A 19,157-nucleotide genomic window follows, 5' to 3' on the forward strand; every position below is an offset into this window, starting at 1 on the left:
GCCACCTTTTCACTGTGTGCTCAGATGGCCTTTCCAACCTCCTCTACTTATAAGGCCACAAATTCTACTGAGTTGGGGCTCCAACCTTTTGACCCTGTTTAACCCTAATTACCAACAAAGATTCTACCTCCAAATTTAGTCACATGGGGTAAGGGCTTTAAAATTCAATTGTGGGGGTACAAAATGCATTCTACAGCACATAGTAACCTTAATTAGCATCAGTTGTTTCCCACAAGCACTCATTTCTTTCCAAACCATTCTAATATAACCATACCGATCTTTTTATACACCAATATTTATGTGTATATGTACATATTTGACCCAATAATTCCATTTCTAGGAATTTATCCTACAGATATATTCATACACATGAACTGGCATATGCCTGTACTATTCCTTATAGTAAATTATTAGAAATAATTTAAAGGTCCACCAATAAAGGAATGGTTAAATAATCTGTGGTATATCCATATAATGGAATACTATACAGTCATTCAAAAGAATAAGGAAACTATATATTGAAATGGAAAGATTTCCAAGACATAGTTGCAAACAAGAACAGTGTGTACAGGGGCACCTGAGTGGCTCAGTCAATTAAGCGTCTGCCTTTGGCTCAGGTCATGATCCCAGGGTCCTGGGATCAAGCCCCACATTGGGCTCCCTGCTCAGCAGGGAGCCTGTTTCTCCCTCTCCCCCCTGCTCATGTGTGCTCTCTCTCAAATAAATAAATAAAATCTTAAAAAAAAAAAAGAATAGTGTGTACAGTATGCTACCATTTGTGTAAACCACAGGAGGAACTAAGAATATGCACTTGCTTGAATGCCGACAAAAAACGTCTAGAACGATATATAAAACTAGTACTAGTGGTTATCCCTTTGGAAAGTGTGGGGAAAAAGACAACTGGAGAAGGAAGTAGGATCCACTGCAGACATTGTGATTTAATGGGCCAGGGTACTGTTTTAAGTTCCTCTTGTGATTCTGATAAATAGGCTGGACCGAGAACTGCTGCTCAAAGAAAGCCTATACCAACTTCTCCAGACTCATTTTTTATCATCCTGCCCCTATCACTCTCCATGTTCCAGCCACATTGGCCTCTGAGTTCCCAGAAAAGGTCCTATGCCTTCTGCCTGAAATATTTTCCTCCTATGCTTCACTTCATAATTTCTATTTATCCTTCAATGTCTACCTCACCTTAAAGGTTATTTTCCAAGGAAACTTTTCCTAGTTCCCAAACTAGGTCAGGACCCTTGTTTTATGTACTCAGAGTACCCTGTACTTCTCCCAGAATTTATCAGAATTGTAATTAGGTATCTGTATCGTTATACATGTGTGCATCTGTCACTCTCTTTAGACTATAATGTCCAGGAGTGCAAAGACCACACCAGCGGCTTTTACCACTATATTCCTAAACTAGCATCGGGCTGGCAAAGTATGCCCTTCCTCAGATATTTGGCAAATAAATGAATGACTGCTCTGCCCTCAAGCTTAGGATCGCAGAGAAAATCAACACATAAGCAAATTAAGACGGTGCAGGGTCACTGGTGTTAAGGCAACAGTCTATTTAGGACAGTGGTTCCCAACTGGGGGTGATTTTGGCTCTCTCGGAGGACATCTGGCAATATCTGGAGGCATTTTTGACTGTCACAACCGTGTAGGTTGTGTGACTATTTGTTATAATTGTGTGTGGGGGGAGGTACTACTGGTATCTATTCAGTAGAGGTCAGGAATGCTGCTAAACATCCTACAATGACCAGGATAGCCCTCTACACCAAAGAATTACCTGGCCCAAAATGTCAACAGTACCATGGATGAAAACCCCCTAACTTAAAGAATGGTTAATACCCAAAGGGGTGATCACCTCTACTCCAGGTCGTGGGGTTTTTGGGCGGAGAAGATGTTAAGAAAAGCTTTAGCTGTGTATTGAAAGGTGACAGGGGCTAAATCAGTGGAGACTATGTTTGCCAAAGGTAATGAGCCTATGAAGAGTTTGAAGGAAAAGTTACAGTTTGAACAAGTGCCCCCCTCAAGTACTCCATACTCCAAGATTACTCATCTCCTTTATTCCCTTCTTGCTAAAACAGAATTTTCATTCTCTTAGGGCAGAGGGTTTCAGCTAAACATTAAGGTAAAATTAATTCAGATTAAGTCAGATAACTCCTTCACTGTCCAAAATGTTAACCACATTTTAAAATATGCAAATACTTAAGAATACAAATAAATCTTTAATTAATTTTCAGGTTGTTAGTGGATACAACTATTTTTTACTCAACAGCCAAGTTGGTCCTGATAAAGACTTCTTCAAAGCTTTCTATTTTAAAAAAAAACCTTTACTTTGTTTCCCCTGTCCTCAATTTCTGAGCTCCCAGATTTATAAGAGATCCAAGTTTTCACCACAGCATCTCAAGTTTTTCTGTCAGAGAGGATAGGAGAGCCATTTGGATGCAATAAATGTGAACAGATTTATGTATAAATTAGGAGGGGTCTATAGATTTTTAAAAGGCTTTCACTAAAAGTCATGGATATTTCTGAAAGGAATGAAACTGAGATAATTTTAATGGTATCACCAAGAAAGAAAACGGTTATTTTACTACAACACAAGCCTGCTGCCTCCTGAGCAGGATGCACATGCCCTGACCTAGTATGGCAATTCCTAGGGTCTCAGCACTGGGTGCTCTGTTTACAAGAAACTGAGGCCGGAGACTAATAAAGAACAAAGAAAAATGCCTGGCACCAAAGGTTTGGGGGGATGCTTTGTACCTAAATGATCTGAGAAGGAACACCTCTTCAGATTTTGGAAGGCACTACAAATCACTCTGTTTTGCTTACGTGTTAAGAATTTTTATTTCGTGTTTTCAGACCATTTCCGAATAAGAAAATACATTATAATTTACAAACGGCAATTTATCCTCCCTTACATTTGCTGAACCCTAAAACTGGGTAAAATTTCCTTAAGCTTTACCAGAGTTGGAGGATTGGTAATAATGTAAGCACAACAGAGTTCAGATGCAACATCAACTCCAAGCCCGGCCAGCTGGTTTCCATCGAGAGGTTCCCCCGGGAGAAAGCCCCTCCGAGGCGGCGGCCAGGGTCGGCGCGGGAGAGACCCACCGAGGCGGCTCGAGGGCGGCCGCACGGCAGGGCCGGGGTGTGCCCGGTCTCCGTTTACCTTTGTTTCAGGTACTCCAGCTTTCAGCCAGGCCGGGGATCCCGCCCGAGGCCCCGAGCTGGTGACACATCCTTCTTTGGCCAAGTCGGGCTGAGGCTGGGCAGGGGGCGGGGAAGGAAAATAAAGCCTCAGCGCCTAACGACGTGACTCTCAGTTCTTCCAAAACGTTGGCATTTGTTTTTCTGCCAAGCTTTCCTGTTAACAAGTTCCCGAGGGCTGTGAGGGCGAACTGGCCTGAGAGCCCCAAAAGTGGGAGGGACAAGGCCGTCCCCCGCCTTCCTTGCTCCGTGGGTGCCCCCGGGGCAAGCGGTTTCCACACCTCCCGGGCTGCCAGGGCCCGGGAGCGAGCTGGGCGTGCACAGGAGCCCGCGCCGCCCCAAACCCCAACTCCCACGGCTCTGCCCGCCGGCCCAGCGCCGCGCGGCCCCTCTAGCCCCGCCGGCCAGGCCGGTCCCCGCCCCCAGGCCCCGGCCCCGCCCGCTCGGGCCTCCGCGCGCCGCCCCCCGGCCTCGCCACCACCCTCGGGCAGGGCCTGAGGCACCAGGGTTCCAGGCCGCGCGGCGGGCGTCCCCGCGCCTACCTCAGCGCCCGCGGCTCCACCTCCGGCTGCTGCCTCGGCTCGCGGACGCCGCTCGCCACCAGCACTCCCAGCGGCGCGGGATCTGGGAGACGAGTGCGGCGTGTAAGGAGCTGAGGCCCGAGCGCGCCCCGCCCAGCCGCCCGCCCGTCACCTCCTCCCCCTCATGCCCACCCTCCGCCGCGAGCTCGGCGCCCCGCCCCGCCCCGCCCGCCAGGCTCCGCCCACCCCGCCGGCCGGAGCCTGGAAGGGGGCCGCCAGGGGCGCCGCGAGAGCCGCGGTGTCCGCCGCCCGTGGGGTCTTCGGTATGGCGGCCCCGTGGTGACGCGATTTGTGGTGCTTACAATCGTCTGTCGGGTGCGAATCTCTCCCTCGGATTTGTTATTACCGTGGTTTTATTGCCATTGTCATTTTGTAATCGTTGTTATTGTTACTTTCATTAGTTCTTTTACCCTCCAGGAGCCGACCGGCTGATTCCGTTGAGGGGGGAGATGGCGGACACGCAGCCCTTGCTACTGACGGACACTCCTGGTCACCCCGATACTCCCAGTGGCCGGCACCTGTGCCACGTTTCCTTGTGAGCATGTTGTGTGAGTTTTGAAGGAAAAGAGATTTATTTTTAACTGTTATTGTGAAATTTAAGACTACAGAAAGCCATACAAACCCAAAGCACAGCTTAATGAATTATTCTGACACACACCCTTATAACCACTCCCCAGATTTAACTCTACGTAAAGTGGGTAAAAACACAAGTTCATCCATAGCAGGGAAGACACAGCCTGGGAACGGCGTCCCAAAATTGCCCTCTTGGTGACTACCACAGAAGTCAAAGGCCACCTGCTCATTATCATGCCCTCTCCAAGAACAAATGGATATTTCCCCAGAATTAGGAACCTCCATTCAGGATGTATTTGTAAAATTCTTAATTAAAAATATCAATAAATACATAAGCATATAAATAATTTAATAAATAAGTCAATCAGGAGATTGAGCAGTATGAGTAAGGAGCACCTAGGAGCCAAGGATTGGGTTTTCTATGAGGAGAGGTCCTGGGCAAGTGGGCTGTCCTCACTCTGTGTCACCAGCATCTAGCACAACATGGAATAGGTGCTGTGTGTATATTTATATTGCAAGGAAACAGACTTTGCTTACTGAAAATTTCATCTAAGGTCAATTTTTCCAATAGCTAAACTGATGTGCTCTGTGAGTTGCCTCGGTGCCTTGGGAAGAAGCCATAACTCTCTAAACTTTATATTGCTTTCCAGTTAAAAAAAATAAACCCTTTTAAATGCATTACAGTATCATATTTAAGACTGAGAGCAGTACTGTGAGAAAGGCAGGGCAGGACAGAAGGACTTTACAAAGGTCACAGTGCGATGCATACCTGTAAGAAGAGGAAGTTCTTAGTGAACTATAAAACGGTTTCAGTACTACTGACCCTGCCAATCCCTGCTGGATTCCTGGTTTGTCTTGACAGTTTTATTGCCTTAGTTTTTACATAAGGACTCCTTTAGTTCCTTTGCCATACATTTATATGCAGTATGACTTGAATTTATAAAGGACAGAGCACTTAACTGGAAATTTGATTTAATAGGATAGAGTCAGCCTCTCTGTCATGGGCACCTTGGTAAACTGGGGCGAGAGAGCTGCCAATTTGCTACCATTTATTGAGCACCCTGGCTCTGTGGTTGGTGGTGGGAATACAAAGAATAGAAAATTAATAAGACAATTTTTGCTCTCAAGGGTTTATAACAATTAGGGAGAAAGATTTGGAGATAAATGAGTGTTTAATTTATTTGGACAGTAGGGGAACAGTCCTGAGCACACTTAGTTCTATTAGGAGTAGGGAGAGGGTAGAGCAAGTCTTCTCAAACACAGAACATCTGATTTTTTTAAATTATGGAAAAATATCAAATATTACAAAAGTAAAGAGAATAATATAATGAACTACTATGTATGCATTACTCAGTTTTGATAGTTATCATCCCTTGGCCAATTTGTTCTATCTGAACCTCACCTTTTCTTTCCCTCCTTGGACTATTTTCAGGCAAATCATAAACAGTATATTATTTTACCCCAAATACTTTGCTATGTGTCTCTGAACAATACAGTCTATTTTTTATAACCACAAAATCATTATAATATCTTTAAAAATTAACAATTTCTTAACATCTAATCAGTGTTAAAAATTTCCCAATTTTCTTATAAATGTTTTATATAGTTCATTTCTTCAGGTCAGGATCCAAACAAGGTCCTCACATTGCATTTGGTCAAAATCTCTTAAATTCTTTTCTTTCCTTGCACTTTATATGTTGAAGATATTGATTGCTTGTCCTGTGGAGTTCCCCCACATTCTGCACTTTACTGATTGTACCCCTGTGGTGTTAACATGTTTCTCTACCCGTTTTCTTCTCATGAACTGATAATAGAGCTAGAGATTTGATCATATTTAATAAAATACAGCCCATAATAAAAAGTTAATTGTTCAAAATCAGACCCAGAACTTTCATAGATGTTAGAATTGGCAGACAAGAACATGAAAACAGTTACTGTAACTGTATCCCAAATGTTCAAAAAGTTAAAGAGACACAAGAGATATAAAAAAAAAAAATTGTAATTCTAGAGATGAAGACTATAATGTCTGAATAAAAATGCACTGGATAAGATTAATGGCGAATTAGACATTGCCAAAGAAAAGATTAGTGAACTTAAGTCATACCAATAGAAATTATCCAAAATGAAACATATGTAGGGGAATAAAGATTTAAAAGAATGAAACGATCATCACTGAGCTTTGGGACAATATCAAGTGGTCTAATATATATGTAAATGGGATCTCCAAAGGAGAGGGATAGGGACCAAAAATGTTTGGATAAATCATGGTCAAAAATTTCTGAAAAATTTTTTAAGTTTGTGTTTTAATCACCCAGTGCACATCACGACAAGTGAACTCCTAAGTCCCCATCATATATTTCACCCACCCCCAACCAAAAATTTCCAAAATTTATGAAAATTGTATACTCTAGATCTAAGAGTTTCAACATACCCTAAACACAAGAAACATAACGAAAGCCACATGAAGGTATATCATATTCGAATTGCTCAACATCAGTAACAAAGAGAAAAAAAGACTTGTTATATACAAGAGGAACAAAGAAAGGATGACAGTAGATCTCTTGTTAGAAACAATGTAAGCAAGAAGATAGTGGAGCAACATCTTTAAAGTAACCAGAAAAACAAAAACACCTATCAATTTAGAATTCTACTCTCATCTAGAGTATCTTTTAAAAGCAAAGGCAAAATAAAGACTTTTTCAGATGTACGAAAGCTAAAAGAACTCATCATAGCAGACCTGCACTACAATAAATGCTAAAGAAAGTCCTCCATGCATAAAGAAAATGACATCAGATGGAATTATGGGTATACAAAAAAGAAGGAAGAATAAAAAGAGTAAATAGTAACTGCATGTATAAACATACTTAAAAATTTAAATTATGTATTATTTTAAAGAGTAAAAATCCCTTTAAAAGATAATGACTAAACAAAATAAAAACAATGTATTATGGTTATGATTGCCAGATAAAATACAGGATGCCCAGTTAAATTTGAATTTTAGATAAATGTTACTTTTTTAGTATAAGTGTCTCTAAATATTGCATGAAACATACGTATTTTATGAAGTTATTCATTATTTATCTGAAACATACATTTGACTGGGTGTCCCATAGTTTTCTTTGCTAGATCTGGCAGCCCTAACTTTGAGGTTTATAACATAAATAAATAAAATACATGACCAATAAAGTTCAAAAAAGCCAGAAATAGGAGCGCCTGGGTGGTTCAGTGGTTAAACATCTGCCTTCGGCTCAGGTCATGATCCCAGGGTCTTGGGATCAAGTCCTGCATTGGGCTCCCTGTTGAACAGGGAGCCTCCTTCTCCCTCTGCCTGACACTCCCCCTGCTTGTGCATGCGCTCTGTCTCTCTGACAAATAAATAAATAAAATCTTTTTTAAAAAAGCCAGAAATAAAAGTACAGTGTTATAAATTTCTTATACTATACTTATACTTGAAGTGGTATAATTTCACTCGAAGGTAGATTTTGAAAAGTTAAAGATTTATACTATCAACCTTAAAGCAACCACTAAAATAGTAAGACAATAATAAAACAACAAAGGAGTTAAAACGTAAACAAAAAATTCAACTAACCCAAAAGAAGATGGAAAAAAAAGAAAAAGCCACAGAGAAGAGATTGGAAATATAGAAAATAATTAAGATGATAGGCTTAAACCAGACCATACCAATAATCTCAGCAAATGTAAATGGACCAAACACCCCCAATTAAAAGGCAGAAACTGGGTTAAAAAGATGACACAAGATACTGCTTAAGAGGAGTACACTTTAAATGCACAGACACAAATAGGTTAAAAACAAAAGAATAGAAAGAGATTTACTATGCAAATAAAAGAAAACTAGTCAAAAGAAAATATTTCAGATAAAGAATTTACAAGGAGTAAACAAAGTCATTTCATACTATAAAGGGGTCAATTCATCAAGACGACATAACAATTTTAAGTGTTTATGCATTTAATAATTCATGAAGGAAAAATAGGAGCAAGGAGAAATAGACAAATCTACCATCAATAGTTGTAAATTTCAATACCTTCCTCCCAATAATTGATAGGACAAATTGACCAAAAATCAGCAAAGATAGAGAAGACTTGAACACCACTATCAAGCAACTTCACCTAATTGACATTTGTAGGACACTCCTTCCAATAACAGAAGTCACATAGTTTCCAGTACACAAAATATTTATCGAGATAGACCAGATTTTGTGCCCTAAAACAAATCTCAGTAAGTTTAAAAGAATTCAAGTCATACAAAGTATGGTTCCTGACCAGAGTGGAATTATATTAGAAACCAATAATATGTCTAGAATTCAGTGTATTCCCTTCTTCTTCCCCTAACTCCTCGCTTGTTCCTTTCTTGTCTTAGGTCAAGATCCCAATATCCACTCAGTTATTTAGGCCAGAAATTCTTAACACCTCTTGCTCCCTCATCTCTCTTATGGAGCAAATCTCCAAGTTTTGATTTTTCTTTCAAATTGTTTCTCAAATCTGGTTGCTCCTCTCTACTACTGCTTCCTCAGTTATGGGTAGCTCAGATGATCACCATGTCTCTTTGTGGGCATGTACTAGCCACCTAACTGGTCTCTTCCTCCCATCTTGTCCCTTTTAACTTACTCTCAACATGTGGCTGAACGTAGTGAACAATCTGTCACATTCTTATAGTTTCCCAGCACCTATTACATATAGCTTTCCTGTATTTGGGGAATCTCTACTGTGTTAGGAGTCCTGACTCTCAAATGGAAGCCAGAACTCACTTTCCCTGCATCTTTTGTAGCTAGGGGAGCATATGTGACCTAGGCTCACTCAGATGCACCACAAGATTTTAATTAGAGTGCAATGTGAAGAAGCAGGATATCAACAACAGAATAAGGTTGTTGGATATCTGTGCAAGAGACTCCAGAGATACTGTCTCCCCATAGGGGTAATGTGGTTATTCTGGGAAATCTGAAAAGTCTGAAGTTTGTGTTTGATTTTCTTTCTTTTCTTTTTGTTTACTCCTTCCCTCTTTCCTTCTCTCTTTCCTTCCTTCCATCCTTCCTTCTTTCCCACCTTTCTTCCTGTAACAGCTTTTTCAAGGCCTAATTCACATACCATATAATTCACCTACTTAAAATGTACAATTCGATGGTTTTTGGTATATTCACAGAGATGTATAAACATCATCAAAATCAATTTTAGAACATTTTCATCAACCCCAAAAGAAACCCCATACTGTTAAGCCACTCTCATTTCCACCCATCCTCACTCTTGGCCATAGGCAACCAAACTGATCTACTTTCTGTATTGATAAGTATTCTGGACATTTCATATAAATAGAATCGTATAACATGTGCCTTTTGTATCTGGTTTCTCTCATATATGTGGCATAACATTTTCAGGGTTCATCCATGTTGTACTGATGTGTGTATCAGTACTTTATTCCTTTTTATTGCTGAATAATATTCCATTGTATGGCCATCCTATAGTTCATTTATTCATTTACCTCCTAATGGCCATCTGGGTTGCTTCCCATTTTTGCTGTCACAAATAAGGCTACTATGAACACCCACATATAAGTCTTTGTACGGATATATGCCTTTGTATCTCTTGGTTATATATCTAGCAGTGGAATTGCTGAGTCATATGGTAACTCTGTGTATAAAGTGTTTGATTTTCTTTGTTTGAATGTTAATGAGCTAGTTTTTGTGAGAACCAGAATGTGGGAGAAGTTGACTCTTTATTTCATCATTTGAGTTTTTTAATGTACAAGGCAAACTTTTATATCCTGAAAGAAAAAAACCCAAACACACGTAGAGCTAATTTTGTTTAATAAATGTCAAATTTATCAAAGGTACTCCGTTTAAAAATCTAGTTTTTCTTAGACCTTTAACTTTAAACTTTATGGTTTTATTTATAAATGTATCCAATTATAACTTAAAATTAGCTTATAAATATGGTAGTTTAAGTTCCCTAAACATTTATTATTAACTCGATTAAATTCTTAGATTTTTCAAACTATAGCTACAAACGTAATATATTTGATTCTTTAAAGCACTTCAAACATTCAAAAAGCAAGCTTGTCATTCTAATAAACCAATATTCCTAAGCACTTAAACTCTATTTACAAACCTAATAACTCAGAAGTGATAGACTTAGTACCTCAGATTCTCTGAAAAATTCAAACACAGTTTACAAACATCATCAATTCAACTTTTACATGTCTCAAATTAAAATCCCCAATCTACTGTCAATTAAATCCCTTTAAACATTTAAAATTAAAATCACAAGTCTAAATTCAACATTTCAAGTATCCCACCTGTCAAATAAAATACATCCAAATTGCCAAGGGGATTAAAAAATAACTTATTCTAGAACTCAACACAAAAGGTGTTAAATCTTAGGTTTGAGTCACTTCTTCACTCTTATTTAGAGACTGTAAGATTGGCTGGTAAATTCAACAAAAGTGAGGAATCATAAGTAATAGTTCATGTACAGTTCAATATTTTCAGTTAAATGTTTAGAAGACACAAATGTTTAGTTTAGAATGTGGAAATATACTTCATTTTCCATACCCTTTCTTTGAGTATGAGCCTGTTTAATTAGAGTTTCAAAACATCTTTGTTGCGTAAACCACTCTCATTTAGCATCCTTCATGATTTTTAGTTTGGATTATGTTAAAATGGAGCAAAAACTTAAGCCACTTGCAAAGCAATGTAAATGTGGATTGATTTTTAGATTTTTAGATTTTCTTGCAATCTTTCATTAACTTAAACTTTCAGTTTAAGAATCCTTTTAGGGTTACCTGAGTGGATCAGTGGGTTAAGTGTCTGCCTTCAGCTCAGGTCATGACCCCAGGGTCCTGTGATCCAGTCAGCATCAGGCTCCCTCCTCTGTGGGGAGCCTGCTTCTCCCTCTCCTTCTACCTCTCCCCCCTGCTCATGCTCTCTCTCTCTCCTGCTCTCTCTCAAATAAATCAATAAAATCTTTTTTTTAAAAAAGAATTTTTTTAGGAGTGCCTGGGTGGCTCAGTCATTTAAAGATCCAACTTGGGATTTTTGGCTCAAGTCATGAGTCCTGAAATGAAGCCTCATGTCTGGCTCTGTGCTCAGTGGGGAATCTGCTTGAGATTCTCTCTCTCCCCCACTCTCTCTAAAATTAATAAATAAATAAATACGAAAAAAAGAAAAGAATTTTTTTAGTAAGTTGCCATTCACTAGTCTTTCTAAAGCATAACCAAATTTTCATAGGAACAGTAACCCTTCCTTTCCATACTTAGATTGCATGGTCTTTTGTCATATTTAATTGTATTAGGTAATTATAATAGCAAACACAACTAACATCTGTAGATTTGGAAACAGATGCAACTGATTTTTGGTATGTGTTGTGCTCAACTAGTGGGAGCAAAAAATACCAGTATACTAGAGAGGGACTAGCTGTAAGCGCTCAGCTGTAAGTGTCCTGGGTATCAAATGGTATATTTTACAGAGGGAATGGGGAATGTTGGTTAATCTAGTAATCAAATTAAGTGGAAGTTGGTTTTAAAAGCTTCTTCCTCTTTCATGTTTTTTAAAATTAAGTTATAATTTACATACAATAAAATATATCCTTTTGAGTGTAGAGTGTACAGTCCAATGAGTTTTGACAAACACTTGCAAACATACAACCACCACTACCATGATCAAGGTAGAGAATATTTCTATAATCCCTCAAAATTCCCTTGTACTACTCCTTTGTACTCAATCCCTCCACACCTTTCCCCCAACCCCAGCTCCTGGAAGCCACTGATCTCTGTACAATTCTCTGGATATTCATCCAAGTTGTTGTGTGTATCATTAGTTTGTTCCTTTGTATTGCTGAGTACTATCCCATGTTATGGGTGTACCACAGTTTATTTGACTATTCACCTGTTGAAGGATATCTAGATTATTTCCAGTTCAGGGCCATTATGAAAAAAAGCCACTAGAAACATTTGTATACAGGTTTTTGTGTGAACATATTTTTCATTTATCTGAAAGTGATATGTCATTGTTGTTTAAATTTTCATTTCTCTAATGGTTAATAACATTGAACATTTTTCATGTACTTATTTATCACCTATATATTCTTTTTGGTGAAATGTCTGTTCATGTCTTTGGCCCATTTTCTAATTAGATTCTTTGTTTTCTCAGGCAGAGTTTGAGATTTCTGTATTTATTCTAGATACTAGTCTTTTGTCAAATACGTGGTTTGCAAGTATTTTCTCCCATTCTCTAGTTTGTGTTTTCATTCTCTTAATACAGTTTTTGCAAAGCAAAAGTTTCTAATTTTGATAAGGTCCAGTTTATAAATTTTTCCTTTTATGGATCATGTTTTGGTGTTAAGTCAAAGAACTATTTGCCTACTCCTAGATCCTGAAGATTTTCTACTATTTTTTATAAAAGTTTTACATTTTTACATTTTACGTTACAGCCATGATTCATTTGAGTTAATTTTTTTACAAAAATACATTAGGTTTACGTTGATTTCCTTCCTTCCTTCCTTCCTTCCTTTCCTTCCTTTTCTTCCTTTCCTTCCTTTTCTTTGCCTTTGGATGTCCCAATTGCTATAGAACCATTTGTTGAAATGGTTATCCTTCCTCTATTGGCTAGCTTTTGAATGGTTGTCAAAAATCAGTTCGGCATCCAATAGCAAGCAGTACTCTTGATCCCCAGATTGGGGTTTCTAATACCACTCGCTGGTAAAAGGAATAGGGCTCCTTAGAGAAATGGTTTATCCTAGAACTAGGGAAGAAAATATATAAGATGATCCAGGAGCATTTTGTAGTATCAGAAATAAGGAAGTGATTAAAGAAAAAGCAAAAACACACGAATGGGGCTATGTCAAATGTGCACAGAACCCCACTAGAAGAGCTCCTAATGACCAAGATTAGAACAACTTGAACAAAAAATAAATGGAGTAGAATTAGATTATAGTCCAGGTAAATAAATATCCATGAACCTATACTGAGTTACGTGATTGAACAATTAATAAATAGGAGAGAATAGATAAATCTCCCCCTCAGAATTCCAAATGATTGATGCAGATACTTTATTCTCAAGGAGAGGAACATAAATCCCTACTCCTTAGGTGCAGGCTGTGCATAGTGTCTTTCTTCCAAAGACTGTAGTCTGAAAATAGGGGGAAAGCACCTTTAGAATAGCGAAATCTGACAAACATTACCTCAGCCCAGCTCAACATCAAATCATAAATCATGTTGATAAATATTGACTCTTAAAATGATGTGATAAAAATGGCACGTTACTTCTGTAATCTTCCTTCCAATAACCCATCACTCCAGTTTTACCATGAGAAAAACATCAGACACATTCCGAAAGCAGGGCATCCTACAAAGTATATGACTAGTACTCCTCAAAGCTGTCAAGGTCACGAAAAAAGGAAAGTCTGAGAAGTTATCATAGATAAGAGGAGCCTAAGGAGACATGAAAACGAAAAACAAAGGGAATCTGAATACACTATGACTCTTAATTTTAACGTATCAATATTTATTGCTTAATTATAATAGATGTACTATACTAATATAAGATGTTAGTAATGAGGGATACTGGATGCAATAAATGGGAACTTTTTGTGCTATCTGTTTAATATTTTTTATAAATCAAAAACTGTGCTTAAAAATAAGTCTATTTTAAAAAATCATTTGGGCATATTTGTATGGCTCCGTTTCTGGGTTCCCTACTTGGTTCCATTGATTCATTTATCTCTTCCTTTGCCAATAACACACTGTTTTGATTACTATGTGGGATTGTCAGAGAGATAGCTATCTAGTGGACTTTAATAACTGGATGGATTTAGGGGCGCCTGGGTGGCTCGGTTGGTGAAGTGTCCAACTCTTGATCTTGGCTCAGGCCTTGATCTCAGGGTAGTGAGTTCAAGCCCTGTGTTGGGCTCCAAGCTGGGCATGGAGCCCACATTTAAAATAAATAAAATAATTGGGTGGGTTTTGCCCTATTTTTAATTGAGTTGTTTATTTTCTTATTATTGTGTTTAGAGAATGTGCCAGTGTACTAGAGAGAAGCCTACTGTCTGCAAGTATTCAGCGTGCCTTAGCACCAGTTGGAAGGTTTTATAGAAGGAATGGAGAAGGTTAGTTAATTTAATAATTTAAGTGAAAATTGATTACGAAAGCCTCTATTATTTTTATTTCTAGATTTCTTCCCAGAATGAAAAGGATGCTTACCCAACTGAGTTACCATTAGTTACTTGGAGAAGATGTGAGACTATTATATATTTATAGGTTTTTTAGCAGTTAGGGCACTGGGCCCTAGATCTAGGTTCACCATCCAGAATTATTCCTCCCGAACTACACTCTGACAGATTGGATCCCTTCTTATATAGTTGGGTTTTTTACCAAAAGAATCCTTAAATATATGCCTTTCAGCTGGAATTTATCTTGTTTCATTACTTAGTGAATTGCATAGTCCCTAGATATACCTAAGGTTATATCTTGACCCCTCACCCCTCTTTTCCCCCCAAACCTTTTTCAAACATTTTTGGATTTGGGTTGATAGGATTTTGCACCCACCTCCCTCCCCATCCCAACTAGTCTGCAACCGCCTAATGAAAGAGTTCTTGATGTTTTGGGATCCATAGACCCCTTTGGCAGTCTGATGAAGCCTATGGATCTCTTCCTAGAATAATGTTCTAAAATCTATTTCACAAAGGAAACCAATTATTGAAATATAGTTATCAAAATATTAAAACAAATGTGTAGTACATTTATATATGCTTCTTTGTTAACAGATTAAATATCCAGATCTCATGACAAATTTAATTACTATCATAATTTCACAGTAATGGTGAACAAAAATGATATTTCAAGATATTTGCAACAACCATAAAGATTATTATTTTGAAAATACCTATACATTCTACTAGTGACAAAGTCATCAGTACTACTAAGACTGCTGTGGTTTATTGCCTCCATTTATAATCGAAGGAAATGCTACATTTTCAGTTACAGGTTAGTGAAAATAAAGATGCGATTTTTTCCCTCCGTCTGAGCTTATGCCGTAATGGAATTCCATTTCTGTACTGTGAGATTCTTCACGTTTTTCACATTTTTTAAAACTTGTCTCATCTATTACCATTTTCTGTTCATTTTTATTAATCCCTCTGGGACGAATATTAGAAGGAGATTGAAGGAAGTGAGGGAAATCGGTGACTACAGACTTGACTCCTGGAACAGATGCCTGTCACTCGGCCCATCCCCCTTCTGTTACTCCCACACTCAATGCTCTGCCTCCCAGGCCCAGCCAGCTGTTGCAAGCAGCTCCCCAACTGTGAAAACCAGCCAAAGTCACAAAGGGTGTGGAATCTGCATTGGTTTTTTGGATTTATCTGCAATATCTGCCCACAGCTAGCTGTTTTCTCTTCCTTGTGATCCTGACACTTGTCATGTTGGAAAAGTGTTTTGCTTCAGACATCCTGAATGAGGGCAGGTCCTTTGGAATGTGTGGGGATTCACATTGTGTCCCTGTTCCAACCTCTATAGATTCTTGAAGGCAAAGTAGAACCACACATTTAAAAATTATCAATAAAGCAGAATATTAAAGATTTGGTACAGAAAATGAGTGCTCCAGGATATAAACAATATATTCCCAGCATTGTGAAGCTAAACAATGAAGGCAATTATTTTACTAAAGTGGGGACAACTGGTTAGCCTCTGCAACATTCTTCTCTCTTCAGTTCCAGTGCCTGGAGACAGGCAGTATAGTGGGACTCTCAGTGTTGAGTACAAGAAGTGTTTTCTGCCTTTGGTGGCACTGCTGTTTTTACAGTGCCTTTCTTGCCCTGGGACTCTTGTTGATTTCTGCCGTAGAGGTCGAGGGCAGAGATGTTCTCGTTCTCTTGACAAGTTCCCAGGGGACTGGGAGTGGACTGGATTCTGGCCAGGGCCATTTATTCTTGAAGAAATTAGAAACCAGTGGGAGATTGCTCTGTTTATTCAGAAGGAGTGAGAAATAAACTAGCATGTGACAGGGCAAGAAAGTTTATCTTCATCTAGACAAACTTTTATTTTTATAAGTCTATAGAGGTGATAAAAATGAAGGCCTGGAGAGCAGGAATGGTTGGTAGTAAAATGAGAGAGAGAGAGAGAGAGAGAGAGAGAGAGTGTGTGTGTGTGAGAGAGAGAGAGAAAGGGAGAGAGAGAGGTTTCTATCCAGCAGAGGATATTTTCATGTAGAGTTAGGAATCTCCCCCCTTATTTTCTCCCACAGTTCTTTAAAAAAAAAAAATTAAGAAAATTTAGAATTTTCCATGTAGCTGCCATCCAAATGGGACAAACATTCCAGATACCTGGAGGTAGAAGGAAGCACTAATGAGCCAACGGAGATGCCCCAAGGAGGAAGGTCCCCGTTAACCGTCTTTCTGGCCCAGAGAATGTGAAGCCACCCAGTCAGGTAAGAACTAATGTATCTCCTTCCTCTCTTCGCTGACAAGTCCTTACCAGGTGTGGGGAGAATAAAACGGCAGGTATTAAGTGGGCAAGGGAGACAGGTAGAGAGAGCAGACAGCAGAAGGCCCTTCTTTGAAGCTTTGCCTGCTGCCAGCTGCCAGGCCTGGGCTGATGGAGGGGGAGATTTACCACTAAGTGAAGTTGTGAGTTTTGATTATCTCAGGGGATTATGCACTGTAATTGCTAAACTGAGACTGTGTGTGTGACTTAAAATGACTGTGGGACTTGTCCATTATTTAAGAGTGAGCAGAAAAGCCACAAGACTCACAGAGCTTTCGTTCAGGAGCAGGGAAGGTGACTTCCACTGAATTCGTGTTTGGAAACGGCGGGAGACAAAGCCAAGCTGAGTTTGACTGCCAGGAGTCATGCTTGCTCCATATACCACATGGAAAACATTTAACCAAACTTAAGATGCCCTTCATACTAAGGCAAACTATAATTTTAAATATTACCAGGAAAGAAAAAATTGCTATCTATGATACATCAAAATTAAGGCAAAAATCCATGATGAACAAAAAAGCCAATCTTAAATAAAGATGGGATCAGTACTACTGATTTCTTCCTCTTGCCTCAGGCTTCAATATGTCTTGGCATGGCACTGCCACTGATTTTATTTAAAATTTTGGTATTTTGCTCATCATGGCTTTTTGTCATTAATTTTGTCTTCAAAAATATTCATTAAGATATATTTATCTTGGTGTGCCTGGGTGGCTTAGTCGGATGAGCATCCCACTCTTGGTTTCGGCTCAAGTCATGATCTCAGGGTCCTGGGATCGAGCCCTGCTTCAGGCTCTGCACTCTGTGTGGAGTCTGCTTCGAGTTGTCTCTCTCTCTCTCCCTCTGTCTCTCTCATTCCCTCTACCCCTTGCCCTGCTCACACACATGTGCTCTCTTTCTCTCTCAAATGAATAAATAAATCTTTTTTTAAAAGTGTATATAGGGGCTCCTGGGTGGCTCAGTTGGTTACGCGGTTAAGTGTCTGCCTTTGCCTCAGGTCATGATTTTGGGGTCCTGGGATCAAGCCGAGGTCGGGAACCCTACTCAGCAGGGGAGTCTGCTTTTCTCTCCCTCTGCCCCTCCCCTCAGCCTCCCCCACTCCCTGCTCATGCTCCATGCTCTCTCTCTTTCTCTCTCAAAGAAATAAATAAAATCTTTAAAAACATAAAAAATAAAAAATGTATATATATATTTATCTTGATTTTTGAGGTTGTTTTAGCAGCCAATGAAAATATTCATCCCAGGCAAGTGCTTCACTCACCTCACCCACATCACACAGTTCCTTTGGGAGACAGAAATGGGAGTAGAGAGGGGGAATGTGATAGGCTGGTGACGGGTAGTAAGGAGGGCACGTATTGCGTGGTGCACTGGTGTTATACGCAAGTAATGAATCATGGAACTTTACATCAAAAACTAGGTGACTAACAATATAATAAAAAATATTATTATAAATAAAAAAGAAATGGGAGTAGAGAAAAAAAGAATTAAGAAAGAGGAGGAGGAGAAGAAGAAGAAGCAAAGAAAACAAAGAAAGAAAGATCCTTTTGTTTATTTTCTTGTCCCTGTAATTGCAAATGGGAGAAATAGTTTGATAAATTTCCATAACAGGGATCTCTTTAAAGTTCTTGCTGGAAGAATATCAGAGATGGTCTGATGGATCACCAGCCTCAGATAACACTGACGAGGGGAGCTCTAATCTTGAGAAGACTCCAATTTACTGCCTGGATGACAAAAGTCCACAATAACTGGCTAAATTGGTGCTTTCAACACTGGCGATATTAAAGTATGAAGCAAAATTCTTGTTGTGTTTATTTCCTCATTTCTGCCATTTAAGGAAATTCCCTGTAGTACCAATGAAAACATAAAAGGAGATTTATGATACTGTGTGTAACGGTAATACCTGGTACACAGCTCTCTGCCATTTTCATCACCTCACTTAATTTTCATATTTCTCATTCAGTGCTCAAAACGACCACAGGGAGGGGGCAGGGAAGGTATCGCCCCATTTTATGGACAAGGCATCAGCCTCATTTTCCAGATGAGGCTGGCCCAAGTCACATGACAAACTGCTACAGAATGGAAACCAGAACGTTGATCTTTCTACTTCAAGGACAGTGTCTTCCCTGCACAGTGTTGTGTGCCACCGAAGACATGTGGAGACACTTTAAGTGGCCACGTTTGAGGGATTGCAGCTATAATCTGAGCTGGTTAGCAGCTGATCTCCCTGAGGCTATATCCAGTCTCCTAATGCTGTTTCATATTAAACAGGTTTGAGAGTGAGTCACTTGGCTGGCACAAACCAGCGGAGTGATTGC

General features: G+C 39.3%; 1 protein-coding gene and 1 long non-coding RNA gene across 10 annotated transcripts in view; one reads left to right on the plus strand and one right to left on the minus strand.

The window, feature by feature from the left end:
* Positions 1 to 3,933, minus strand: part of PPP2R3A (protein phosphatase 2 regulatory subunit B''alpha) — a 205,036-nt gene extending 201,103 nt beyond the window's left edge. For 2 of the 9 annotated variants that reach the window (XM_026497081.4, XM_044383424.3), the window contains exons 1-2: positions 3,747 to 3,922; positions 3,167 to 3,262 (exon numbers count right to left, since the gene is read on the minus strand). The gene's annotated coding sequence lies outside the window, so the exon portion shown is untranslated. Of the gene's footprint in view, positions 1 to 3,166; positions 3,263 to 3,746 lie in introns of all 9 variants that reach the window. The other 7 variants (XM_057315817.1, XM_026497085.4, XM_044383425.3 and 4 more) reach the window with 6 other exon arrangements.
* Positions 3,681 to 19,157, plus strand: part of LOC113253966 (uncharacterized) — a 38,359-nt gene continuing 22,882 nt past the window's right edge. The window contains exons 1-5 of the long non-coding RNA XR_006409305.3: positions 3,681 to 3,848; positions 4,203 to 4,333; positions 14,377 to 14,471; positions 16,653 to 16,789; positions 18,465 to 18,625. This is a non-coding gene — a long non-coding RNA (uncharacterized LOC113253966). The remainder of the gene's footprint in view (positions 3,849 to 4,202; positions 4,334 to 14,376; positions 14,472 to 16,652; positions 16,790 to 18,464; positions 18,626 to 19,157) is intronic.

The sequence above is a fragment of the Ursus arctos genome, unplaced genomic scaffold, assembly GCF_023065955.2.
Source record: "Ursus arctos isolate Adak ecotype North America unplaced genomic scaffold, UrsArc2.0 scaffold_20, whole genome shotgun sequence".
Classification (NCBI taxonomy): domain Eukaryota; kingdom Metazoa; phylum Chordata; class Mammalia; order Carnivora; family Ursidae; genus Ursus; species Ursus arctos.